Source organism: Sciurus vulgaris (genome assembly GCF_902686455.1).
Source record: "Sciurus vulgaris genome assembly, chromosome: 7".
Lineage (NCBI taxonomy): Eukaryota > Metazoa > Chordata > Mammalia > Rodentia > Sciuridae > Sciurus > Sciurus vulgaris.
This window is the reverse complement of record NC_136467.1, coordinates 161601704-161625211: the sequence shown is the minus strand read 5'-3', so window position 1 is coordinate 161625211 and position 23508 is coordinate 161601704. Positions and strand designations below refer to the sequence as shown.

The following is a 23508-nucleotide window of genomic DNA, read 5'->3' as shown; positions in this document are numbered from 1 at the left end:
TATGCTCATTCCTACCCCAAAGATGATAGCTCCAAACCCATCTGGCTACTGCACCCAACTTGAATTGTATGTCTAGGTGACATGCAGTTGTCTCTCTCAGATTCAGTTGTAGCTCCTTGTGGTCTGGTGATTCATTAACAGAAAGAATACCATCTGTGTTCTCCAACACCTGAAAAACCATGATTTCATAGGACCTGGATGGTTGTAGATGAGATGTCCTGTTCTTAAGTATCCCTTGGCCCTTCCACTACCATAGGTCTTAGGAGGGATGGAATGGGAAACTAGTTATTCTAAAATCTCAAAGGAGATTTAGGTAACTGAAAAAAGAACATTGCTTTATCTTTCAAGAAGAAAGTAGCATTAGACAGGAGGAAAGATACTTGGTGACAAAAGTCACTCTTTCTGGTGGTAACATGTGAGGATGGACACTAGTTAAATAAAGGCTTTAGTGGAAGTGTTGCAGGACAAAGTGAGAAGAGAATTCAGAGCAAAATTAAATATCAGCTCTTTTAAAGTAAGAATTACTTGAATAGGTCTTCTTGATGTGTCCATTGAAAGATTAATATATTTTGATGAATAATTTTTGAAAGTACTACATCAAAAAGTTAAAACATTCTGCCCAGTGCTGGGGCACTCACCTGTAATCCCAGTGTCTCAGAATGTTGAAGCAGGAGGATCATAAGTTCAAAGCCAGCTTAAGATAAGTAGTGAGGACATAAGAAACTTAGTGAGACCCTGTCTCAAAATGAAAAATAATGGGTTGTGGTTCTGTAGGTAAGTACCCAAGGTTCATTCTCTCATACCCCCACCAAAGTTAAAGCATTCCTTTTTATTACATATATATATACATATACATATGTATATGTATATATATACATATACATATGTATATATATTTATGCACACACAAACAACTCCACCTTTGATCCTCTTTTCTTTCATTCTCCCATTAGGTGATGTGGACACTATGTGTTCCCCATTGTGTGCTTCCTATATTTTTATGTAATTCAGGCCATATGTTGGTTGGTCCAAGACAGGCATCTTCCTGATGGAGTAAACTAATTCTCCAAGCCAAAGATCTATTTGTAACCATATTTAAAAGTAGTTGAAATGAAAACAACTGTAGTTCATCTAAAAGTAGTTTGAAACATGCATGAGGATTTTAAAGTAAATTCTACCAGTAGTGTGGATCTGAAGATCCAGTTCATGTGGTGGGGAGGAGATAGAGAAAGGTGTAAGATTACTTGTTTGAACAGATTTCCTGAAAGAAATGTGTTCTGTATTTTGGCATTTCTATCAAGCTTGCTTGGGAGTTGTTGACAGTTTTGTTTTAGTAGGAGTTTGTCACTTTAAGGGAAAAGCAGGAAGTTAAAAGTGAATGCGGAGAGTAGGGAGCAAAAGAGAGTAGAGGACCATTCTACCTCCAGAGGGAGTAAAAAGGCACTGCCTATAAGAGCAGCTGAAAACTATAGAAGATGTAGATGATTTTTTTGTTTTTGTTTTTTGCCCAATGCAGATTCACTCCACATTTTCTTCCCATTAAGAGAGGGAGAATTGCTGCCAATGAGTGAGCAGGGTGTTGGCTGAAAGAAGGTGGGACAGAACAGTGCCTCCCCATCGACTGACTGTTGCTGCTGTTTGTACTTCTGTAGTTTATATTTCTTTTATTACAGCAGAAACTCAGATTAACTTCCAGATCACAGTTGAGGAATCAGCCAGGTACTTCTGGAAACAGTAAGATAATACTATGGAGCTTCTCAGCTCTGGGTCCTGCAGGCAACATGGCTGCCCTATTCTGTGCAGGAGATTCCTTCTGAAAAGAGCAACCAAATCTGGCTTTCCCAAAGTCACCTCTTGTTACAGCATTCATTTGAGTGTCATGGCAATTGTCTTTCTTAAAAACTGTTGACAGATTTGTGCTTTCTGTCTCTTGTCATTCATTCTTTAGGAAAAGTAACATTGCCATAGCCTGGTGAAGACCTCTGGAGACCATGACCAAGAAAATAATTGCTGTGATTGGGAGTGAAGCCTGTGGGCTCTCTTCTGCCAAGTGCTGCCTGGATGAAGATTTGGAATCTGTTTGCTTTGAAAGGACTGATGACATTGGAGGGCTTTGTAGGTATCAGGTAAATCTCCTTGTCCCTTAATACTTGAAGCCCTCCCTGTAGATGGGTGCACGCAACATTTTATCTCATGTTAGGTAATATGAGAGCTTGATAGTAACTAAACCTGATAAAATTCTGCCTGTTGACTTCTTAACATCCCTGCACCCCACATTTTTGAGGGTTTCTCTTTACCTCTGTTGGCTGCAAAATGCATTGCAGATGTCCCTTTTTTTTCCTTTTCTACTATCTATGAAAACTGCAGACAACATATTCATTTCATTAGTTTTTCTGTTTTTCAGAAGAAGGAAACAATCTGGTGAAGCAGGGAGGATGAGTAACAGAACAACCTATATTAGAAAGCACAAATGGATTAGAAAATGTAGAGTTGTTGCTTCTGATATGTCTTTAAGGTAAATGAGCTAGAATTGCCTGCTAACAACTCCTTCCAGGATAACCCTCCTCCAATCTTCAACATTACTTTTTTATTTAAAAAAATCCAGGTATTTTTCTGACATTTCTTGTCCTTGAATAAGGTATAAAATTTGATAGTATTGTTTGCTGTAATCTTCTTGCTTTGAGAAATGGGTTTTCTTGTCTTTACACATACTCAGTTTTAAAGTTAAATAAAATTTTAAAGTTAAATTGTTTTAATATGCACTTGCAACCCTGCAACTTGTTAGTAACCATTCACAATATCATCTATTTAAATGGTACACTTACTAAGTGCCAGAAAGTATCAGTCACCTTCATTGATCCCTAACTTGGTTTACTTTTAAACTCATTTTCTGAAGGAGTGAATGGAATTGAGGTGTCACAGGTATATTTCACATGATAAAAACTAACACAGCATTGGCCAGCTACTTAAAAGTGGCCTTATGGCATTTCTTAGTTGAACAAATGTGTTGTATCTTGGATCCATTTTGGGAACTAATTCTGACTATAGTCTTATTCAGATCTAAAATGATCCCCCTTAGCAAATCCCTATACCTTTATCATAATCATATATGGGCTGAAAACCCTGTTAATTTGTTTTTAGTAACAGAAAATTCTACTCTTGAAATCCAGTCACACCCTAGTGTAGAGGTTAAGAGCACTGTTTCAGATTCAAAGACTGTCATTTACAAGATGTATGGCCTTGGGCAAATCATTGAACCTCTCTGCCCACTGTTTTTTTAATCTTTAGGAAGGGATACTAGTAATACCCCCTTTGTACAGTGATCATAGGGAGTAAGTGAATGAATAATTACATCAATCATTTATAAAAGTGACAGCTCTACATATGATTACATGTCAGTTATTTTTCATACCTTGAGTGAGACCCCCACATTTTGAGTCTCCTTAAGCATCCTAGCCAGGTTTGGAAATTACTGAACAGCTGTGAAGTCAATTGGGGCAGGGATGATGTTGGGAGTGTAGCCATTATTCTGCTGATTATCAGTTTTGTGGTTTTTAAACTCTAAAGGGATTTGAAGTTAAAATCTTCTGACTATACAGCATGGGGATTTCTTTTTTATTATCCTCTGGGCAAAATTTCAACACCTTATAAACTGCTTCTATAAAAAATAAACTTTCATCATAATCCTCTAACTTCTCTGACTTTTCTTAACACAGACATACCAATATGGTTCATTATTATATTCTAGAACCAAAAATGATACCTGGCATATATTTCCTACCCAATATATCTAGGTTTAATAAATGGATTTCTGAGAAGAAATCTGTCCTGAGTCGCTGCTAAGCATATTTATGGAGTTACAGACCCTCCTCTTCACATTTTTCAGTTACATAGCTATGGAGACTAAAATATTATAAACATCCTTTAATGGACTGAACATATTTTGTATGCTTGGTGGTTATTTGAGAACTTTCTCTGGAGATGTACTACTCTATCAGTCCCATGATCATTATTTGGAGTCTATCTGTCACTCCATTACCCCAAAGCTTTTTTTATAATTTGTTAGAGGTTTCATATGTAGAATTGATCTAAGCACTTTGAAATTGTACCTCCACTGGTAAGTGTCCAATAAGAACACTAGGAATTCAGGGTTTCTATTTTTTATTATAATTTCCTGGGATTCAGTTTATTTTTATGTTCTCAGGTAGTACTACTTGCACTTTCCAATCATGATTCCTCTTTCATTTTTCTATCTGCCAAACAAGTGTTTTCTCAGACACCACCATTTCTATTTTCTGATCATGTTTCACCTACCAAACTGGTATTGTCTCCTCCTTGTACAGCTGAACACTTTCTAATAATAATTATATGAGCTCTCAAGACATTAATTTCAATCAATTCTTGAATTCTTCATTAACATTGAGTAGGATTGATGGTAGAATGTAGATTGTGATATGATATATATATCAGTTTATTTTGATATTATCTTATAAATAAAATTACTTGAAAAGTTAATAAATTTCTTTCAAAATGCTAAGGATTTAATAAGTACTAGATTCTATGAAATAATCTTAATTTTTTTAGTCAAACTGCATATCTAAAAATTATTAAAGTATGCTAAATTGCTTTTCAAACTTTAATGTTCACATGATTTACTGGAGATTCTCATGAATTAATTTGACATATACAAAAATTCTCCATTTCTGACAAGCCCTAAGTGATATTTATGCTGATGATCAGGTAACTGTTTCACATAGTAAAGTTTTAAAGTATAGACAGATAAACAAATAGATGCCATGTGGGCACAATATAATATAAAATGTAACTATTACTGTTTAATCAGAAAATTAAATAATATATACCCTTTAATGAAATATGTTTTTTAAAAAACATAAATTTTATAACTCCTCATTTCTCAAAAAAATGGCAAAAAGAAGAATAAGACAATAAATGGATTGAAAAACACTTAAATGTGTATAGTTGTCCACATTTGCTACATATTTAAGAATCACTGGGAGAACATTTACAAACAATGATGTCAGCCCATTCATGAGATTCTGGTTGTGTTGATCTGGCGTCCCAATAAAGCTCTCTGCTAGGTACTATAGGAAATATGAACAGTTAAAATGTTAATTAGGGCAGAGATATAGTAACAATCACACCTTAAATGGATACTTTGGTTGAAATAGGTAAAATAAATAAGAAAAGACTTGAAAGAGGACTCCTAAAAACCTTATTAGTAGTCAGAAAGAAATAATTATGGGGCAAACAAATGAGTATGATCAATTTTGGAGTCCTAGACTAAATCATTCTTTAATAAGAATTGGGAGGAAAGTAATCCTGAATGTGGACAAATTAAACACTCTGTTTTGTGGATATTTAATGTTTTGTAATACCCACTCTCCTAATACTTATTCATTTCTGTAATACAAAGGAAGGAGAGGGTCCAAATTGGTTAAGGTGATTTTCGATAATCAAAAAAATTTAAATGTAATAGATTTGAAACCTGTGGTTTGTGAAATTTCCATCACAGAATAATAGGCTGGATTCATACTGCATTATTTTATTGGATTACCAACTTAACCCCATGAAGAAATTAGTTGGAAATTTTTGAGGAAGCAAAAAGTTTCTGGTAGGAAGGAATACACTGAATTAGGGATCAATGTCATCTGAACCAGTGCTTCTTTGTTTTCATGTGCATCTGTATCAATTGTGGATTTTGTTATGTTAGTTCTGATTCAATCAGTCTAGGGAGGGGCCTAAAATTCTGCATTTCTAACAATGTCCCTAGTGATCCCATTTGTGCTGGTCCACAGACCATATTTTGGGTAGCAAGGTTCTAGAACAGTGGTCCTCAAATTTCAGTGATTTTATCTTAAGGTTTGCACTTGTTTTCTTTTTATTTTATGAATAATGCTGACAGTAATATCCTTTAACAATAATCTTTGTTTGCAAGTCTGAATATTTCTTTAAAAGGCTATGTAAATTTCAAGGATTTTTATATACATTGCAAAATTACTCAGAAAATATTGTACTAACTTATACTCTCCCTAGTATGTTTTGATCTAACTCATTTAAATGACTGTTATCCAGAAATAAAAACAATGGGTAAATATATTGGAAAGAGACTTAGTACATTTCTTGAGAGTAATGCCTCAATATATATAAAAATTCTTGAGACTTATTCATTCAGCTGGGAAGTTCTCACTTGGAATTTCTTGTGATTGCCAGCCAATGAGTGCTAAGACTGAATTTAATATGACTACTTTGTTCACATATTTAGAACTTTAGGTGGGATAGCTAGAATTTCTGGGAGAGATTTGAATATTTCTCTATCCTAGATATTTTCTTCCATGTGCCTAGCTTGGTCTTCCTAACAGTATTGTGGTCTCAATGTAGTTGGAGTTTTTATAGCAAATATTTAGAATATCCCCATAAATACCATGTGTTCAAGTCTTGGTATCCAATTCAGCATTGTCCAGAGGTGGGTCTTTTGGAAAGTGATTCACTCATTAGAGTTCTGAAATCATCAATGGATTAATTCATTGACAACTGAATAAATTACTAGGCAGTGGTAGAAACTGTAGTCAGGTGGGACATGGTTGAAAAGCAGATCACGGATTCAAGGGGGGGTTACACTTGGGGACTCTATTTTGTCCTGGGCCTCTTCCTCCAAACCCTGCTTTCTGGTTACCATGACCAGAGAAGCTTTCCTCTGCCATACCCTTCCACCATGATTTTTGCCTTGCCTGAAAGCAAAAGCAGTGGAATTGAAACCTATGAATCCATGAGCCAAAAGAATTCTTTTTCATTGTCAAGTATTTGGGTCACAGCTACAAAAGGTAACTTCTTATATGGCTGCTGGGTTCCACCAAAGAGAGCCTTCTAAGACACCCAGGTGGAAGCTGCAAGGCTACTTATAACTTAGCATTGAAAGCCATTCAGTGCCACTTTGATGGTATACTGTTGGTCAAAAGCAAATCATATAGAGAGTGATATTCAAGGGGAAGGAACTACACAGAGGTACAAGTACTGGGAGATGTGTGGAGGTGGTGTATTTGTGTCATTTGTTTGAATTGCATTTATTTCAGGAAATTTTCAACTGTTCACTGGCTATTTGTAAATCATGAAATTAGTTCTCAAGTTGCAGTGAATACTTCTAATTTACTGCAGGAAAGTCCTGAAGAAGAGAGAGTCGGTATTTACAAATTGGTTATCGTTAATACTTCTAAGGAGATGATGTGCTTCAGTGACTACAGCATCCCAGATCATTATCTTAACTTCATGCACAATTCCCAGGTCCTCAAGTATTTCAGGATGTATACCAAAGACTTCAACCTTTTAAAGTATATCAAGTTCAAGGTAGGCAGTTTTTTCCGTGTCTTTGAGTTTGAAGTTCTTCAACAAGTAAATGAATAATGTGGTTTCATTTACCAGTGCTTATGTGTAAATATAAGCTTGATATGCTCAAGTACAAACACTCCACTCTTTGTTCTCTCCCTAAAATATTCCTGGGAAAGTCTCTCATATATTTTGGCTGCAGATACAGAAAGATACCTGCCACTATTATTTTCATTATCTTCATTTCACACTCTGTTTACAATAAAGGAAATGAGGGGAATGAATAGGAATGGGAACTTTAAATCTTTCTGGTTCCACAAATTTTCCACTATTGCTTTATTCTTTTATACTGTCTGAGGCACTTTTAAATATATTATTTTATGTGATCACCAAAACAACCTGGTGAAGTACCTAGTGACTGGAAAGTTATTGAGGAAGCAAAGAAGTTAAATCCATTGGAGAGAGTATATACCAAATTAGGATTCAAAACCCTGAATTCTGGCTCTTTTTCTTACCACTAATTAACTCGTGACCTGAGATGAGTTAGTTTCTCAACTTGAATTTATCATAATTTTCTTTTTATGTAAAAGAAGATGATTGCACTTTATGACTTTTGGTTTGATTCCTTCCTTCTCTAAAGTCTGCTGTGATTTTCCCATAATTTATAATCCTGACCATAAACAGACAAATCACCTGGCCCAAACCTTCCACCTTTTTCTGTTTATCACCAATAACAAAATGGTAATATCTGTTGACAATTTCCAAAGCCAGTCATTTACAGCCAGGTGGTGCATCTCTGACCTAAGTGACAGTTATTGAACAAGTTTGTTACTGTACTAAGCAGTCATGATGTAAAGACAAAAAAAAAATAAGTAACTTAACTAAGTATCTGTGTTTAAAGACACATAGAAATGAATAAAATTATTGTTATACGTATAAGTAATAAACCAAGTGATAAGTGCTATAGAGATCTATACATTGCACCTCAGAGAGGGATGTTTAACCCATCAGGGAGGAGGAATCAAGTACCAGGAAAGATTTTTAGAGAAGATAATGTCCAATCTGAGTCTTGAGTAGAAAGGAGTCTACCAAATGAAGAAGGAATAAAAGGATGATCCAAGTAGAAGCAATAGCTTGTGGAAAAACACATGACAGGAACTATATATAGTACAGGATGGTTAAGGCTTAGTGTTTCTATTATTCAACCAAGACATTATAGCCAAGGCCCTAGAAGCTCATTGGAATGCATTCTTGATGTTTCTTTAGGCTGGCAGAGTAACCCATATTTATTGCTTTTTTTTTTTTAATAAAAATTATACCACTGATTCCCCTATCTCACAGCCTCTTTCTCTATAATTACTTGTAAAGTTGGCATATGTAAAAGGCAAAGAGAGATTCCTTTAAAAAAATAAGAGCCACTGAAATATTTTCCTGCTCTAACATGAAAGTGAACCTCATAGTCACAAGTTTGAAGTTAGTCAAAGAGAACAGGATTTGGCTGTCAGAAGACATCAGAGAGTTTGGGGATGTCTGGGGTTAGTGGAGGAATAGGTGTTTAGTGCACGGAGAGTCATAGTAGTACAGGAGAAATTCAGGATTTATTCAGGTGCTACAATGCCTTAAGGCAGAGAATAAAAATCCTCACAAGTCCTACTTTTCTATAGGCACAGGAGAGTACATTAGTCCGTCTACTCCATTTTACTTTATCTGCCTTATAGAAGTCTTCTCACTCAGACCACAACCTCAAACAAAACTGTTCTTTATAGAGTATGAAAATCAAATATTCTTGCAAGGACCCTAATGATGTGATGGTACCTGTGGTATCAACATTTTGTGTAACATTTTGCAGGATAAGTCATGTCTGGAAAGATATACACTCTACCTGCTACAGTTACAGTCCCCTGTGTATGTTACTTTTATTTCAGGCCACTGTGTACAGTGTGAAGAAGAGGCCTGATTTTTCTAGTTAAGGCCAATGGGAGGTGGTCATTGAGTGTAAAGGGAAAAAGAAGGTTAATGTCTTTGAGGGAGTCATGGTTTGCACTGGCCATCACACTAATGCTCACTTACCCCTGGAAAGCTTTCCAGGTGAGTGACCTACCAGAAAGGAGGATGACCCTTAAGCCATGCCTTTGACACTAAGGAATAGAAGGTTCTGGTCTATGTATTTCTGACAAGTAGAACATGATTGTATTTAGTTTCACAATGACTTTGGTCTTCTTAAGGATCTAAAAGAAAGACTGTGGAACTTGTACCCAGCATTGGTTCAGATGTGAAATTTTTTAGTGATTGAGGAAACAAACAAATATTGAGTTTCTAAATGTTAAAAGAAAGCTTGAATAATTTAGTTTCAGTTTGGGGCCTGAATTTTCTTTTTTTAAAAAATGCACTTTGTGTTTATCTTAGAGTATACAGCAACATACATACTCTAATTGAAATGGGAGTATGTATCTAAGGGAATGAAAAGACAAAAGAGAATGGCAGTTTTCTGAGTCAGTTTGGGTTTGTGAGTCTGCAAATACAAAATACAAACTACTTATGACAAAGGAATCACAAGTTACTATTCTGGGGCTATGGAAGAAAAAAATAAGCAAAAGTATTCAGAATGACAAGAATAGTTGAATAAAGGGAGATCATATGGAGAATACATGCTTCAACTTTAAATTCTACAAAAAATGATTTTAAAATGATATCCATCATATAAACTATCTATAAAAAATATTTTCTGTTCTTTTACAGGAATTGAGAAATTCAAAGGACAGTACTTCCATAGTCAAGACTATAAAAACCTAGAAGCATTGGCTGGAAAATGAGTATTATTGTTGGGAATTCTGGAGGAGATCTTGTTGCAGAGATTAGCTAAACAGCCAAGCAGGTTTGAGTCAATGATTGACTTTGCTTCATTCTAACTTCAGTCTTATCAAGAAGGTAGACCCAACAGAGTATGGATGACTGCACATTGCCCATCAGTAGCAGTGGCAAATATGAGGTTTGGTTTCATCGCTTCAATGGGCATCATGATTGATGCTAATGCAGGGGCATGATTACCAGTTAGGGTTCCACTATTCAGTTGGCTTTATACTAAGGAATAAGTTCAGTGCTTCAGGCTGCACTCAGAGTCCCAGTTAGGGCTGGGGCTAGCTCAGTGGCAAAGTGCTGGCCTTGCATGTGTGAAGCACTGGGTTCTATCCTTAGCACCACAGAAAAATAAATAAAACAAAGACATACTGTCCACCTACAACTACAAAAAAAAATTTTTTTTAAAGAATTCTAGTTAGCCTCTCCTTGGATTTGATGAAGACCAGGTATTTTCTGGAAGAGGTTGTGTAAATGCAATATTGAGAGTGTGAATTATCCATTGGCCAGAAGAAATGCCATATTCTCATATAAAGGATGGCACATTTTGGTAATTAAAAATTTTTACTTAATTGGATGGTAGGTGAGTTTCCTTTTTGCCCCTCAAGTGGAAAAAGAAAAGAAGCAATCTAATCTTCCCAAAAACATATAGATATCAGCACTTACCCACTGAGCAACTTCCACAACACTTTTTATATTTTATTTAGATACAGGGTCTCACTGAGTTGATTAGGGCCTTGCTAAATTGCTGAGGCTGACTTTGAACTCATGATCCTCCAGCCTCAGCCTCTGGAGCCACTGGGATTATAGGCATGTGCCACTGAGCTGAGCCTATTCCATGATTTCTAATGAGTACTATTGTTTGTAAGTGCTAGTGAAGTTCAGAGGATGGAGAGGGAATTCTCAGCTTTAAAGGTCAGTGGTATTCTCATAGAGGAAGCCAACTTTATCTGGATCTTAAAAATGAATGGGCTGAGGAGAATTTAAAAGAGAAGAACTTTTCAAGCACATTAACTTTAAACAAAAACATAGTGGTGGATCACAGTGAGATATATTCTTGGACAGTGTTTGGGAAGAAAAATGGCAGGAAATTTTTTAAAAAGATTGTACAGAACTAAAATGCCACACTAGTGAGAATGAGCTTAATCTTGAATAAAGTGGGAGTGCTTTCAGATTGTGAGCCATAATGATGACAGTAAACAATATATTCCATGCCTTAGGTATTCCTCAGCACCAGGAGTGTTGCTTGGATCTTGAATCATGTAGGGGACAATAGATATCCTTTTGATGTGTTATACTTTTCTCAACTTAAACTTCTTGTATCAAAGATATGTGGCCAAGCATTAACAAAAAAATTTTGGAAAAAGTATGTATCAATGATTTGATCATGAAGTTTGGCCTGAAGCCTAAATACAGGTATGTTCTCAGGATGGGAATGGAGTTGGTATTGGCTAAGATACAAGAACAAGAATTGTTCACACAGGCTAACAGAACTATCTCAACCCATATATTAAGACAACCCAGAGAATTTGAAATTAAATTTTTACTTTATCAACCACAGAAGACCAAGATCTGCTGATCTAAAGGATTTCTGTCACTTATTCTCATTGCCATTAACCATTTTCTTATTCTATCAGGTATCAGTTCTTTTTATATTGTGCTCAACAACAACAAAAAGGTAGTACAGGGCAGTGCATCATTCATTCAACAAATAAGGGGCACCCGTTGTGAGCAAGGCATTATATTGGGCATGAAATACAGAGAGAAAAGACATGATAATACAAATAATACCTTACCTTTTTTGAAGAGTTTTTAAAGACAAGCACAGTAATGAGTTATATGTATTATCTCATTACCTTCACAAATGCCCCTGGGGGTCTGTTCCTTTTTTATGTCCATTTTACAAATTAAAAACATTGAAACTAAGAAAAATTAAGTAATTTGCCCAAGGAAAATATGAGTAACAAATTGAAGACTTCAGAATGGATCTTATCTTAAAAAATATAAATGCAAAGACAGACAACAGGATATGACAAAGAACTGCATAGGATGCAGAATATAAAAAAATGAGGTTCTCATACAGCCAGGAGGACCATTGTGAAATCATTTCTATATACTGACTTTAAATGATTTTTTAATAATTTCTCATGTTTGAAAATAAGAAATGAAGATCTACAGAAAAGCAGTTCAATAATAAAAACATTGAACATTCATATATCTTTTACCTAGATTCACCTATCAAATACGGCCATATTTTCTTTTTCTGTTTTCTGTTTTAGAAGATAGGAAGATCCAAACAATATGTAGCATACATACATACTTAAGTATATTTATTTAAAGTAAGTCAAAATCATTAATATCTACCTAAGAAAAAGGGCACTCCCTTGTATACCATAATACAATTATCACATTTGGGAAATTTAACATTGATAAAATACATTATCTAAAATGTTGGCATATTCAAATTTGCACAGATATCCCAATAATATTCTTTCCTTTTTCTTTGGGTATTGGGATTGAACCCAGAGTCACTTTTCCACTCAGTTACATTTCTAGCCTTTTGTATTTTTTGAGATAGGGTCTCACTAAGTTGCTTAGGGTCTTGCTAAATTGCCTAAGCAATTTGAAAGTAATTAGCGAGATGATAATTGGATGCTGTGTTTCCCAACAACTTATTCATTTAGTTATTTAAGCATGAATATCTTCTGTAGTTGCAAAACAAATTGAGGTGTTATGAAATAATAAGAGGTAGGTAAATAGTGTCAGCATGTAGCATTCTAATTATAATATCTTAGAATAGCAAAAGGCACATTATAGCCTGAGACCTGCACATAGTCTGATATATCTACACTATATGGCAAAGGTACAAGAATAGTTGAATATATCTCTAGGTCTATCAGGTAAGAAACTTTTTGTATGCTCTGCTAAAAAAAAGTTTGGGTGGTTGGGGATTTAGCTCAGTGGCAGAGAACTTGCCTAGAATTTAAGCAAATGCGTGACATAATAAATCGGTAATAAAAGTATTGTAGAATGACCACAGCACCTGACCCAATAATATTCTTTCTAGCTTTTTATTTTCTTTTCTAAATTGAGCATCCTAATATCATTTTTATTTTCCTTTCTATTCTAAGGCAAATGGTATAGAAGGCAGATATAAAGGGAGCCCTAAAGACAACTGTAGTAGTTCAGGGGAGATAGGGAGCATTTTGGATAATTTTCCTTTTTAAGGTATAAAGAGGATAGGCTTGGTAGGAGACAGATATGAGACAATTTTTTGACTTGGCCATCTATGTAAATGGTGGTACTGCTAGAAAGGGAATAGGTTTAGAGAGAAAAATGAAATCATGAGTTTGGGATGCAGAAAAGATTCTTCCTAAAGGTTAGAATGAAAGCAAATTAAATTCAACAAATCAGGTATAGTTGTAAACATATAATATTTCTGAGGCTAGGCCAGGAAGATAATGGAATGAGGACTGTCAGAGCCTACTGACTTAAAATTCAGAAATTAAGACTGTTAAAAAACTGAATTGAGGCTTTTTTTTAAAAGACTCAAGATACTGGAAACCTGACTTACTTATTTTGATACCCTTGTTCCGTGTTATCTCTAGAAAACACTACTTAACAGGTCCAAGGTATCCCAATATAATTTATAGAAAGCTATTTTAATAGAAATTCTAAAATACTAGACTGTATAACATTGGTTAAGTCACTTCACTTCTTTTGATTTTGGTTTCCACATCTATACAACCTAGATAATGACACCTATCCCATCTCCTTCTTAGAGTTTGTGTGACTGTCAAGTTAATGCATGGAAATGTAATTTAGATACTACATTGCTATATGGATGTAATTTATTACACAGTTTGGGAAATGAAATTCTAAGTCTACTTCTTGGGCCTTTGGAATTAGAAATGGAACTGAACAGAATAGTAACAGACAAGTTCTGCCACACTTAATAATATGTGGACAAAAACTATTGGCCTATGGCCTTATGATACCACAGAGTGTTAGTATTAATTAAGAAACCACATATGCATTCTTCAAATAAGACTTTTCTGCCTTCACTTCTCCAGTACTTTCCCCTTTCAGTGACTTCTAGGGTTCAGCTTTTGCCCTGAAAATCTGATGTAAAGTAGAATTGGTAAAAAGTAGAACTTTTCCATATTTCATTGGTAGACTGAGTGGAAACCATTAACATTATTTAACACCTCTACCAAAGAAAAATTTACTTACATGATTTATCTCTCTCTTTCCCCTTCTTTCCCTCTCTCGGTCACACTCATTTCTCCTCTTCATCTTTATTGGCACTCATAGTGATCTGAGCCAGCATCAAACAGTAAACAATGTATGCCAAATATACAATTTACTAAAAGTGAAAGGAAATGTGAAGGAATTCACAGAGACAGCTGCCATATTTGAGGATGGCTCCAGGGAGGATGACTTTGATGCTGTTATCTTTGCCACAGACGGCAGGATTGCCTTTGCTTTTCTTGAAGATTCCATCAAAATGCTCAAAAACAAGATATCCACATATAAAAGGTCTTCCCCCTAGAAAAGTTAATTCTTGTTTTCATAGGCATGATTCAACCCTTAGGAGTCATTATGTCCATTGCAGAGCTCCAAGGATGCTGGGCCACTCAAGTATTTAAAGGTAAGTGACTGTACAAATTGACTACTTAATTACTTGATGATGTTTAATTGTTTATGTACTTGCCTTTAAATAGCAGTATGTATGACTGAAATCTTGAGGGTTGCATAATATCTGGCGTAAAGTTATTACTAGAACATTTATTTTTAAGTGACTCTAAAGTAGTAATTTATAACCATAAACATGTATTTGAATCACCTGGGATATTTTCCAAATTTAGAGATGCTTTGATCTCATCCCTGGCAATGCTTATTCAGTACATCTTGGTGGGACAGGCATAAGATTTTTCACAAATTTCTTCCCCAGATTATTCCACTTATCTAAATTTTGGACAACTGCCATGTATTTGTGAAGTGAAAATGCCATCTTTTATTATAGAGAATGTCAAATATAGAAATGATGTGACTTAATTTCAGACAGCAAGTTAATACCTGGTAGGAGACTAGTCCAGAATGTAGAATATTCAACTTTCAAATCCTCACACTCCCTTTACATACCTTCTTTCAGTTTTGGCTAGGAGTACTAGAAAAAAAAAACTTTGAAGTTTGGGATATTAGGCTCAATATGAGTCAGCAGAAGATAAGGCTTCTAAAAGGCATGATTAATTCTAGCATCATCAAAAAATTATTATGTCCCAGAACACATAATTGTTCTCTAAACTGATCAGACTACCACCTGAAAACTTTAAAAAAGTAAAACTGAAATTCATTGAATAAGGAGAGAGATAAGAATGATTTAAGGAATGTGAAAACATATCATTTCAAATATAGAAGAATTTGCTGGAGAAGTTTAGGCAAAAGAAGTTAAGATCTGGGGGAGATCTGAGAGTTCCCTTCAAGTATTTGAAGGAATAACCTACTTAGTAGTGCAAAGAGTCAAACAAGAACCAAGGAGTGAAATCTGGAGGGTTGTATAATATCAGCTTAACATTAAAAAATAAACATGACAAGACCTTTTCCTTTTTTGTCCATATAATGGTTTATTCTTAAATTGTTGTTTTTAGATATACATGACAGTAAGATGTATTTTGACATATTATACAAATGTGGAGTGCAATCCATTCCAATTTGGATTCCATTCTTGTGGTTGAACATGATGTGGAGTTACACTGGTCTTGTATTCATATATAAGCATAGGAATGTTATGTCTAATTCACTCTACTGTCTTTCCCATTCTCATCCCTCCTCCTTTCCCTTCATTCCCCTTTGTCTAATCCAGTGAACATCCATCCTTTTGCTCCCTACCCCCCCATTATGAATTATCATCCACATATAAGAGAGTACTTTGGCTTTTTATTTCTTGGGACTGGTAATTTCTTTTTTAAATTTTTTGGGTGTAGATAGACATAATACCTTTATGTTATTCATTTTTTATGTGGTGTTGAGGATTGAACCAGGACCTCACACATGAAAACCAAGGACTTAAACATTGGCCCACAACCCTACTCCTGATTTATTTCACTTAGCATGATATTCTCCAGTTCCATCCATTTACTGGCAAATGCCATAATTTCATTCTTCTTTATGGTTGAGTAATATTCAATTGTGTACATTTACCACATTTATTTATTCATCTGTTGAAGGGCACCTAGGTTGGTTCCATACTTTGCTATTATGAATTGAGTGCTATAAACATTGATGTGGCTGTGTCACTGTAGTTTGCTGATTTTAGGTCCTTTGGGTATAAACCAAGGAGTGGGGATAACTGGGTCAAATGGTGGTTCCATTCCAAGTTTTCTGAGGAATCTCCACACTGCTTTCTATAGTGCTTGCACCAGTTTGCAGTTCACCAGCAATGTATAAGTGAACATTTTCTCCTACATCCTTGACAACATTTACTGTTACTTGTATTCTTGATATATTTCTGACTGAGATTAACTCTCAGTATAGTTTTAATTTGCATTTCTCTCATTATTAGAGATGTTGACCATTTTTCCATATTTTTTGTCCATTTGCATTTCTTCTGTGAGGTGCCTATTTGGCTCCTTTGCCCATTTATTGATTGAGTTTTTGGGGATTTTTGGTCTTAAGTTTTTTGAGTTCTTTGTATATCCTTGAGATTAATTCTCTGAGGTTTAGATGGTAAAGATTTTCTACCATTCTGAGAGCTCTTTTGATGTTTCCTTTGCTGCAAAGAAGCTTTTTATGTGATACCATCCCATTTATTGATTCTTTATTTTACTTCTGTTTCAGGAGTCTTAAAGAGGATGTTGGTTCCTGAGCCAACATGATAGAGAGTTGGACCTACTCTTTCTTCTAGTAGGGGCAGAGTTTTTAGTCTAATGCCTAGATCAACAAGAACTTTTCTTGGGCAACCTCTGAAATTGTGAAAAATCCAAACATAATACCAAAAGAATGTCACATGCCTAAATGGCCATTTGAACAGAGGTGACTGGAGGAAAGTTAAGCTTCAGAATAGAGAGAAGCCAGATGATTTTGAAGTTTATTTCTAAAGGAGAAATTCTTTGATCTTATAATTATTATAATAAAATTTGCTATAATTACTAGTATTTAATTAAAACTATTCAGTGTTTTCATTGGAATTATAGCTTACTGTTTACTAGTGAGATCCTCATGATTTGAGAGGGAAAAATATAGTGCCATATAGTTAATAGGTAAAAAACATCTTTCCAAGTGTCTGTCATTTCTTAACTTCTTACAGTTTATTCAGTAGGTCATGTACTATTTAAGAGCACTGGACCACCAAATGCAAGTAACCCAGGGTTGGGCTTAATTCTGATCTTGTTAAATGGATATTTTAATTAGATCAATTAAGTAAGGGGAGAAAAATTCATTAACATAGGCCAGAGCATCTTAGTATGCTTGAAGCAAATGGGACTCTTATTCCATGCCCAAGTAACTTGGGAAGAGAAATTAGAAACATGAATATCTGGAAGAATCTGCATTATGGGTATGAGAGTAGGTGATCCAAAGGAAAATGTACAAAAATTTCAGCTTCTTATAGTAGCAGAAGACTAGTACACATTCTTCCAGTTTTTGCAAAAAAGAAATCTTCAGAATTCCTATGAATTTACCAAACTTCCAACAGGAACCCTGAGTTTTTTATTCTAGCCATGACTTACCTGTGTACCTAACAAATTCTTGTCTTTCTCATCCCTGAATTTTATCTTCACTAGTTCATCTTTGACCTAGTTTCTCCTAGACTTTCAAGCCTACCCAGCTCAGTCTGTCCTCTTCTTTCATCTGTCTTCCCTCTGCTGAATCCCATTTTCCTTCTTCCTTCATTCTCTGGAATTATTGTCCTCTTGTCAAGGGAAATATTTCACCCTTTTCTATAACACTGAACCCACATTCTTGCCATGAAGGAAATCAAGTTTCTTTGTTCCTTGCCTGTTTGCCAGTCTCAGAAGGGTTCTTTCATTGAGCAACATTCTTTACTTGAAAACCATATTAAATTATACCAATTCTTTGTATTACCAGAAGGTATAATGTCATAGGGTGCCATTTAGTTTCCACCACAGATTGTTATAACCTGCTTTTTCAGGTTCATTTTCACTAGTCTTTACCACACATCAAGTCTTCTAGAAGCACTGGATGACTTACTCACTAAGCAACAATATAGCAGATATCCTTGTACCCAGAGCTTTTTTTTTTTAATTTGTCAAGATTGGGTAATATGTGTAACCCTTGGCCTTACCCCCCACACAAGCTCCTATCTAAAAAATGAGGTTAGAAGGTGAGAATTATCTTCCATAGGACTTTAGTATAAAATGTGATTGAGAATTTATGTTTACTTCTTTTACTCTCCATTTTATAAAATATCTTTTTTATTAAACCTGTGTAGGTGCATTTCTCCAGTCCCCTCCTTTTTTGATATGGTGTTTTATTACATTTTTCAGGCTGATTGAACCCCTGGACTCAAGTTATCCTCCTACTTCAGCCTCCCAAGTGCTGGGACTGCAGGTTGTGTCACCACATCCAACTTGCCTTTTGACCTTGTATCTCATTTTCCATGTGATTTTAAGACCATTTGTCATTTCCATGTGTCCATATTTTATTTACCAAATCAAAGACTATGTTAGGGAGGAGGCAGGTATTTGTTGGAAAGAAGAGTACAGTAAACATGTTAAGACAAAGCAGAATAAAGTAAGCTACACATATAGATACAAGTGAATACTCTTTATCCAAAATGCTTAGGACTAGAGGTGTTTTGAACTTCATGTATTTTCAGTGTTTGAAATATTTGTATATACATAATGGCCTATCTTGGAGATGGAACCCAATCTAAATTGAAATTCACCTTTTTCATATGTACCTTATAAACATAGCCCCAAGGTTATTTTATACAATAGTTTTAATGTGCCTGTTTTTTGACTGTGAGCTATCCCATGAGATCAAGTGCTGAATTTCCTACTTGTGGTATCTTGTCAGTGTTCAAAGAGTATTGGGGCTTGGACCATTTCAGATTTCTGTTTTTCCAATTAGGTATGCTCTACTTATTATATTTTGATGGTGGAAAGATCAGGTAATCAACCAAATTATAATCTATTTGAGTACAGAAAATTATCCGGAATTTCTTTGAATTCCTCATAACACAGTAATTGTTAATAGGATCATTGTTTTTACTGAGGTAATTTACACTCAAATTTTAAATTTTTTTCTTTAGGGCTAAATAAATTCCCCTCACAATTAGAAATGATGGCAGGTATAACTAAAACTCAAGAGGACATGGGAAAATATAAGAAATTCTCTCAGGATAATGTATGCCAATTTTTCTACTTATTTCTTAATACAAACCATATATTACTACATTTCAGTTTCCTCTTGTTAATTTGAGAATTCTGATTAAAAAGGGAACAATATTGATGACAACTGAATGGAAAAATATCACTAACAGTTTCCATATGGATGAGAAAGGAAAGAAAACTCAAGAAAAGGGTATAAAGACTATATTTAGGACTTAAAAGAAAAGTTGGGTAGAATAAAACTCATGGAGAAAAAATTTAGGTATGTTATTTTGGGAGGAATTACTTGAAGCAGTACTAAAGGTGTCAAGGGAAGGAAGAGTATGTTGAACGAATAATAATTTCAAATAGGTCAAGTAGTTTTACAAATTGGAGTGACTGCTTTGCTGGCTATCATCAGGTGAATAGCACTACAGGTTAGAGTGGCTTGGAGCATGAAAAGTCCATGTGACTTGGTAAGGTAATAACATCAGCTGACTGCTTAGTGCTGGGGTGAACACAGTGATTCAGAAGTCTGAACTTCAGCTCAATCCTAGGGTTGGTTTTTATTCAGAAAAAGTGGAAATTGATGTTGAAGTCCCCAAATGGTGGTTTTCTGCAACTGACTATACTAGGATAACTCCCCATCTTGAGGAAGAGAAATAATTTTTATTAATCTTTCTTATCCTTACCAGGTGCTCTCCTCTGTCTTCCCTCTTTCATTTCTAAAACATCTAAAGTTTCTACATCCTATGCTCTCAGACCTCTCCCCTTTCTCCCCAGAGTCCCTGTGTTTTGAGCTCACCTCCTAATTCCTGACACTGTTCCATTGGAGGTCCCCATGACTAGATTCCAATCTCTCACTAACTGAGCTTGGATTTTAGAACATTTTCCCTTGGAGTGCTTTCTTTCCCTCTCTTCTGGCACTAAACTCTTTTATTTGGATTTTCTGCTTCTTTACTTTGATTTTCTTGTCCCACCACCTTCTGATATAAGCAGTCCCCAAGGATATAATTTGAACTTTATTGAAGGGTTACAGTTACATTCAGCATTTCATGTACATGGAGATTATTCAATCCTCATAACAATCCTGCAAGGCTGGAATAGTGAATCCTTTTGTGAAACCTTCATGAAAACCCTAGCTCTTGACAACTGATATAAGATAAATAATGCATGCATACAAACACCTGAGGTAATATATCTCCGGAAGCAAAGCTCTCACATTCTTTCCTATTTCATCTCTTTGAAACTCCAGCCCCATTTTGATAAAGTACTAATTGGCCATCTATAAGTTCCTTCGGAATTTCATCTCAAGAATTCTACCTAAAATTTATTTTCTAATCATTTTTTCTGTCCTTGTTTTTGGATCCCTCCATAAGCTTAATTTGACTTTCCTCTTATTTCTTTTGTGTTCCATTGTTCTTTCTTTTCATTATAGAAAGTACAAAGTGAAAGTCTCCTAGTCACACTTCTTCCACATATTTTACTGTTCACCACATTTTCCCACAAAAAGTCTTTTTAGCTCACCAAATCTGCACTTAGTATAATCATTTAATCTGGTTCCATCTGAAGGGCCCCTTCCTTTTATAGGATAAGTCACCCTCCCTCATTCTTTCAGGATTCAAAGTTAACATTTTCCCTGGAAAGCCCTGATCTGTGGACACCCACCACCCCACCACCACTGCCCTCATAAAATAATTGAGAATCTCATGTTTGAGGATTTTTGTAGTGAGTTTCCTCTTTTGCATCAGTCTTTTGAATCTGGAATGTTATCCATTCTTTTTTTTTTTTAAGATTTCTATAATTTTTTTATTGTAAACAAATGGGATACATGTTGTTTCTCTGTACATGGATTAAAGGCATACCATTTTTGCAATCACAAATTTACATAAGATAATGTTGCTTGATTCATTCTGTTATTTTCACTTCCCCCACCTCTCCCACCTCTCTTTTCCTTCTATGCAGTCCTTCCTTTCTCAATTCTTGCCACCCTCCGTAAACTTAACCCTAAACCTAACACTAACCCTAACACTAACTCCTCCCACCCCCCATTATGTTCATCATCCGCTTATCAGCGAGATCATTCATCCTTTGATTTATTGAGATTGGCTTATCTTACTTAGAATAATATTCTCCAATTTCATCCATTTGCCTGGAAATGCCATAATTTTATCATTCCTTATGGCTGTGTAATATTCCATTGTATAGATATACCACATGTTCTTTATTCATTCATCAATTGAAGGACATCTAGGTTGGCTCCACAATCTGGCTATTGTGAATTGAGCAGCTATGAACACTGATGTGGCTGTGTCTCTGTAGTATGCTGATTTGAAGTCCTTTGGGGACAGCCAAGGAGTGGGATAGCTGGGTCAAATGGTGGCTCCATTCCAAGCTTTATGAGGAATCTCCACACTGCTTTCCAGAGTGATTGCACTAATTTGCAACCCCACCAGCAATGTATGAGTGTACCTTTTTCCCCACAACCTCAGATAATGAAGATAAAATATTTCATCTTGAAAATAAATTTCACTACAAAGGGAAGATTGAAAGAAATCATTAACAGAACCTCCAAGAACTATGAGATAACATGAAAAGGCCAAATTTAAGAATTATTTGGATTGAGAAAGACACAGAGTTACAAACCAAATGAATGAAAAATCTGCTCAATGAAATAATGTGACAAAATTTCCAAAACCTGAAGAATGAAATGGAAAACCAATTACAAAGGCTTATAGGACAGCAAATGTATAAAATTACCCCAGACCCACACTGAGGCACATTATAAAGAAAAAGTCTAGCATACAAAATAAAGATGGAATTTTAAAGTCTGTGAGAGAAAACCATCAGATTACATATACAGGGAATCCAATATAAACATTAGCAGATATCTCAGTCCAGACACTAAATACTTGGAGGCTCTGGAACAACATATTTCAAACTCTAAAATAACATGGAAGCCAACCAATAATCTTATACCCAGCAACATTAACATTCAGATTTGATGATGAAATAAAATCCTTCCATGATAAACAAAAGTTAAAAGAATTTACAAATTGAAAGCATGAACTACTGAACATTGTAAGAAAAATATTCCACAAGGAGGAAATGAAAAACAATGAGTTAGCAGAGGGAGAAACTACACTACAGAAAAAGTCAATCAAAGGGGAAACCAAGTCAAGTTAAATTCAATAATGAACTCCTATTAAGAGCTTTGCCTCACTCTTTGCAATCATAGGAATTTTCTTCAATATGAAATCTCTGGCAGTAAGAAAGGGTTGCATTGAAAATCTTTGCTACAGTCCATACATTTCTATGATCTCTCATGTTTTCAACTAATTTAGGCAATGACCATAAATATTCTTTGACCCATTCCTGCTTTATTCTTTCATTTTGCTGCTGTTCCCTGATTTTTAATCATTTTCTTTGTTCTCATCTTCTATGTATCTTTCACATCCTTCAAGAGCCTAGTATATGCCTCTTTTAAGTGGCCTTTTTTTTCTATTTAGCAGTAAAACCCACAATATTAAGCAAAATTGAGTTCTGTAGGTGTATACCTATCTTATCTTTTACTAGTAGATTTGTAAGATCATTAAGGATGGTGACAAATATCATCTTTTTTTCACTATTTAGTAGAGCTAATAGTCCAATATAAAATCAATACCAGCACTCAGAAATCACTGATTGATTGATCATGTAATTGATTGCCTTGTTGATAGGCCATGTCTTCTATCTTCTCTACTTTTAGGTATATGGAGAGCCATACCATTCGGGGAGACTACATTGATATCATGGAAGGGATTGATGATTTGGTGGCAGTCAAGCCTAATCTACTGTCTCTGTCCTTCACTGGCCCAAGCTAACATTACAGTTATTTTTGGGACCCTGTGTCCACTCCAGTTTCATCTACAGGTCCCTGGAAAGTGGAATAGGTTTTGAAAAACCATCTTAAGATGATCATATCAGGAAGCCTATGAAG

The 23508-nt window shown here is 35.2% G+C and overlaps 1 pseudogene across 1 annotated transcript; it reads left to right on the top strand.

The window, feature by feature from the left end:
- The first annotated feature begins 1751 nt into the window (after positions 1-1751).
- LOC306665821 (flavin-containing monooxygenase 5-like) lies at positions 1752-23392 on the top strand (annotated as a pseudogene). Its single transcript has 8 exons — positions 1752-2126; positions 7174-7362; positions 9267-9429; positions 10081-10216; positions 11418-11613; positions 14512-14848; positions 19472-19566; positions 23249-23392. The product of its transcript is annotated as a flavin-containing monooxygenase 5-like (transcript).
- Positions 23393-23508: the final 116 nt, after the last annotated feature.